This window comes from Squalius cephalus, assembly GCF_949319135.1.
Source record: "Squalius cephalus genome assembly, chromosome: 18".
NCBI lineage: Eukaryota > Metazoa > Chordata > Actinopteri > Cypriniformes > Leuciscidae > Squalius > Squalius cephalus.
Window position 1 is genome coordinate 7743897 of NC_137139.1, and position 6236 is coordinate 7750132.

Below are 6236 nucleotides of genomic sequence, written 5' to 3' on the forward strand. Positions count from 1 at the left end.
TTTGTCCAATAATTAGAATCTCTGTTTTTTCAGAATTAAGTAGTAGGAAATTACTAGTCATCCAATTTTTTATGTCAGCTATGCATTCCGTTAATTTAGTGAATTGGTAAGTTTCGTCTGGGCGTGAAGAAATATAGAGCTGAGTATCGTCAGCATAACAGTGAAAACTAATGCCATGTTTCCTAATGATATCTCCATTCCACTAATGCCAATATAAATTTCGAGTCTATTTAAAAGAATTTTGTGGTCGATAGTATCAAATGCAGCACTAAGATCGAGTAACACTAATAGCAAGATACAACCACGATCGGATGATAAGAGCAAATCATTTGTAACTCTAATGAGAGCTGTCTCAGTACTATGGTATGGTCTAAATCCTGACTGGAAATTCTCGCAGATATCATTTCTTTCTAAAAAGGAACATAGTTGTGAGGATACTGCCTTTTCTAGTATCACTGACAGAAAAGGTAGATTCAAGATCGGCCTGTAATTGACTAATTCTGTAGGATCAAGTTGCGTTTTTTTAACAAGTGGTTTAATCATAGCCAGCTTAAAAGTTTTCGGTACATATCCTAGTGACAAAGATGAATTAAAGGAGCTGTATGTAAGATTGTGGCCAAAACTGGTACTGCAATCACTTTCAAATTACTGTAGAGCAGTGTATCCGCTCCCCCTCCCCCCTGACTCGAGGTTGCCAGATATGCTGCAGGATCCAGCAGGAACGTAGGCTGCTACGTAGCTGTGGTATCTAGAGCAGAGCTGGCAACCCGGATGCCGAAACACTTCTGACTTCGTGATTGGTAGATAGGTGGAGGGTGGGGCTTCAGGCCAAAACACAAGATGACAACATCAACATCAGTTGAGGGCTGCAAGTTCACTTTTTAAATGACAATATCCTGGCCGTACTACTGTTGTCAGCGATATAAGTATTTGAAATGAACATGATTTCTAAATGTCTAGTGACATATCAGGGCCATTTTATGATTAATTGAAATACATTTCTTACATACAGCTCCTTTAATGATATTAATGATATAATGGGTGGTGGAGGGATGCTGCTAAACTGTCAATGGATTGAGATGAGACTGCTGAATGTATATTTACCTCTTACCATTGATTGCTGAGTGCAATCTGAGAGCAATTAATGTTAATGATTATTGATGTTAATAAAACATCATTTAATACATTTTAAATAGAAAAAGGCTAAACCCCTTGACTTTGGGCCGAATGACTGCAAGATCATCCTTAAGCCAAGGCATGGTTATGTGCCTCTCCATTACTCTCCAAGCACACACCCTCTCCTCGACTTCCACTTAGGGTGTATATTGAGCACTCTAGCCACTTCTGGCTGTTGGAGCAGCTTTTCGTGTGCATTGGAGGCCACACCTAAGGGGTGCCGGTGACGATGCAGAGACTGTCTCATTGGATAGTGGATACATTGGCCTATACATCTTTAGGCCTGCAATGTTCTACTGGAGTGAAGGCCATGGAATGACCTTCTCCTGTGATGTCTGTTAGAGACATATGCGTGGCGGCCGATTGGTCTTCACCCTCTACATCTGCCAGATTCTATAACCCGGTTGTCGCCTGCACTTCAGTCGCAGATCCTGTCTGCTTGAGGGCTAGACTATAGCGTGTTGGACGCCACAAAGTCTGTTACGTGCATCACACTCCTGAATGGTGGTTCTTTTTTTAAGATGGTTTTGGCTTTTTTAGCCCAAGCCTGACTGATTTACGGGTGGCTTCACTTATGGTTTGCCGCCCTTTGATAGTCCAGTGGGTACACTGGACAGTGTGTCACCAACAGTGGTGTTGGTGACCCACTGTCCAGTGTACCCACTCTTGAGCCATTCCTGGGTTTGCGGAGCCTATTCTCTGCCTTTTGGCTAGGACAGTCCTGCACTTATAACACGACGCTGTTGGATTGTGTTCCCCAGAGTATCAGCTGTAGATGCAATGTGAGTGAACCGTTATCAAAAGGGAACATTTCGGTTACTAACATAACCTCAGTTCCCTGAGATAGATGAGAACAAACATCATGTAAGCTTGCCATGTTATTATGTTTGCACTCTTAGCTGTCGCTTACCCGCCTCCTCAGTCCAAAAATTCTGATGAAATGGCACTCAGCAGTGGCTTTTATGCCATTGGTCTGAATGTAGCCCCATAGCATCATAGCGTCAGCTATCGACACATTGTTCTTTCTCGTCTGTCTTAGGGAACCGAGGCACGTTAGTAACTGAAACGTTATTATGGTTCTATGATTTACATTTATGCTGTGATATTGTAACGGTTTGTTCTTTCAGAGCATTTGGTAGTCTCAGGATCAAACCATCCAATATCTGTGAATGTGGGTGAAGATGTCACTCTCAACTGCTCTGTGGAAAAATACCTCCCACTTAAAGAGATTTCATGGAGAAAACAACATAAAGATGGAGATATTCTGGTTATAGTTTTTGAAAAGACTAAATCTCTACCATCAGAAGAGCGATACAGAGATAGAGTTGAGTTCTTCACTGATGAAATCCCCAAAGGAAACTTCTCTATCAGACTGAAAAGTGTCAGAACTGAAGATAAAGGAGTTTATGTGTGTCAAGTAAAGACTGAACATTTATCAGCCAGCGGATCTGTGATCATAGAACAACTGGGTTAGTCCAATCTGGAGCCTTAGTCCATTAAAATGTTTCTTGCAGCTGATTATTTAAACTTTACGATATCCATTTAATTTAATTTAATTTATTTCATAAAATGTATTTCTTTAAATAATAATAATGCACATTTAATGTTTTTTTTAAAGATATCAATAATATGATGATAAACATAATTTATACTCTTTAAAAAAAGTTTAAAAGGTAAAAAAAGTTTTTGTGTGTTTTTTTGTAGGTTTCTCTACTTTGCATATAGTAATTTTGACTCTTTGTATCACTGCATTTGGATCTGCACTGCTGCTCTGCTATCTCATATACTGTAGATTACAAGATGCGTCGATTGGTAATAATTAGAAAGTAGTATTTGTTTGAACTAATTTATGGCATATGAGTACATTTTAGTTAGACTGTTATGAAATGCTTAATTTCTATGTGATATGCTGTTATTTTGTCTTTTTCACTAGTCCCACGTCTTGAGGCTTATCTCAGCTATCTTCCAAACGTTATAATGTCCATCGCTGTCATTCTCTGGGGTGTTTCTGAAGGTGAGTATTTCAGTCGGGTGGTTCTTTGCCTCCCTCCATGCATTAAAATCATTTAATTCACAACTAGCCATTAATTATCCCACTTATACCATGGTCATTTACCAGCATTGACAAATTAACTCTTAACTCTTGATGTTTGCAGAGCAATATTTGACTAGACGGTTCAAAATGATGGCTATTTTCGTCAGTTAGGGCTTTTTGGATCTAATATTCTGCCCGCTTCAAGTCACACACAGAGATAAAGCAGTGTGGTGATGATTACATTTATTTAAATGAATGAATTATAGCATTTCTTTGCATTCATTATTGAAAGAGAGATGAGATGCGTGTGTGAATTACTTGCGCCTGATCAGTGTCTCTCTCTACAAACAAATAACAACTCATCCTCATTCATTTTTTAAAGTTAGACATCAACCTTTTTAGTATTTCTCAATAAATGTATTATAAACAATATAACAAGAAAACAATATTAAATTATAAAAGAATGCCTGTTTTTCCATTCATTTTTTGTATAGGGTCATTGTATAGGGTCACTAACGACCCTAACAGTGTAAGTATACATTTTTTCTGCACAACAACAATTGAATCTTTGATGGCTGAAAATGATTTTCAACACCCTTATTCCACAAGGTGGCGATGTCTAATTAAGTGACATTTCACTCATAGTTACCGCAGGCAGAAAACAAAAGCATTGGAAGTATCATCAGCAAAACTTGAATTGGCTCAGGGATTTACTGGAGAGCAAGAACTGAACACAATCAAATATTAGTGTCACTGTCAAGTAATGGTGAAGAAGCTGTCAGTGATCAAAATATTGATTTTGAAGATGTTGAAAATAGTTTTGAGAATATGTTTGAGAATGCGAATATAATCCAGACGTGAATGTACTGGGAAATGAGCTCTGATGAGAACAGTGATGATGGTATAAAACATCTGCTCAAATTGAACCCTTCCCAGCTCCAAAAGGTAACAAAATATGCTTTATTTTATTCTTCTGTAATTGTTACTCTAATAACAGGAGAGTTTTATATTATCACGCCAGGTAGAGATCCATCTTTGTTAGATATAGATCCAATAATGATTGGCGAAACATTAATGCATTTAAGGGTTAATAAAAGTTGCGGGGGCAGCGTTGGCATGGCCGTGGCAACTAGTGGCAATACAGCTGTTTCACTACATTGGAATTTAAGAGGACACTACTTTAAATAACATGTTTTTTTAATTTTTTTTATTTCCACCTTTATAACATTACTGTAAAGATTTAGTTTGTTTATGTTGTCGAATATGGTTTTATGACTTAATTAATTTAAGGCTATTTCAAAAGCCGATCTCGCATGGAGTGGCGTGACTATGCTGGTTGAGGACCAGCATGTCTCAGAACTCATTTGACACTTACGCATATTCATGCAGACATCGGTGAAAAAATTAAATATAGAGATTTTGATTAAAACATTAGGGGCTGTTCACACAAACACATTTTTTCATTCAACTGTGCTACTTTTCCATTGTTTTTCTAAGTGAACGAGCTACATGGACGTGTTTAACCATTGCGCTAGTGTCTTGCGTCTTTTGCAGCATCTCTCGCAAAACATGGCACTCAAGATAAAACAAATTAAACTTCTAAAAAACGTGTCTCGAGAGCTTGCGTTTTTCCCCACTCCACCGCCTGCTTTTTGCGTTTTTGCTTTGTTGATAAGTTTCTGTGCTCCACTCCACTTTTGTGTGTGTGCAGTGTGGTCTCTGAGTGTGAGTGATATGTGTTTGTGCGCTTCAATGAAAGCAGCACATTAATATAGAGCAGTGATTAAATGGACTAAGCTGTGCATTGAAAGGTTTTATACCATGGTCTGTCTGAATACTTGATTCTGATTGGTTCGACGGTGTGCAATAAAACTGTTTAATGCACAGGTAGGTTCCAGTCAGTTTAATCTCCGTTCTTTATTAATGCGCTGCTTTCATAGAAGTGCATACGCACTTTAATCACACACAGAGATCGGATATCAAGCTGCACACACGCAGCAAACATTCAGGAGCAGAGCTTGTTGTCAACGCTTCCCTGCGACTTTTAATAGTAAAATAGCTTCGCCACCAAGTCACTACATTATATTTCTTGACAAGCAATGAGGGGGTAATATCACTGAATTAGAAGTAATTAAACTCACAGCCTCATTGTTTGTAGAGAGAGACGCTGCACAAACATAGGTAATTTACACATGCATCTCTCATTTCTCATCTCTCTCTTTTTCTCTCTGTGTGCATGCGCGAGTGTGGCGGAGCGAGTGAAGCGTGTCTGTGAGAGCGGCTATGTTTTTTCCAACTTTTATGGTTAATTTGTGTTTTTTATGATTGTATTTTTCATTTAAGTTGTTGAGAAAGTTTTTTTTTTTTGGAAGTTAGGAGGGTGGGTTGTTTTTTTGTTTTGTAGCTGGCCATTATGGCCAGCGTGAAGGAGGGAATGGGGATTGAACAACTCAACCAGCGGCATGGGATTAAGGTGCAGGAAGGTGTTGAGTGTTCTGTGGAGGAATGTAGTTTTGCGGTTGGACAGGTAAGTGAGGTGGGCATGAAAGCATAAGATCGGCTTCTAGAATGAATAGTGCGATGGTTCTTTTCTTAGACTCAGAAGAGGTGAACAAGATTGTTGAACAAGGAATTGAGGTGAAAAATGCGCACACTCCCGTTTTCCCCCTTGTCAATCCAGCAAAGAAAATTACTTTATCAAATGTCCATTAAGAATGACGTTTTGGTATGTGAGTTGTCACGATATGGTCAATGTGTTTCGGCATTAAGAAAAATACCGGTGTAATGATTTATGTCTGTATTCCTCTGTCCTGTCCCGTGATCAGCAGTTCCCCGTTATGTTGATTAGCCTCCCCAGGTGTTTCTGATTAACCACGCCCCCTTGTTATCTTGTTTAGCTTGTCTGTCTGTGTATTTAAGCCCTGTGTTTAGTTCAGTCTTGGTCAGTTCTTGTATATTGTTGCACCATGGTGGTTGTTCTATTCCTGAGTCTCAGTCCTGAGTTTGTATATGTGAAGTTTTGAGT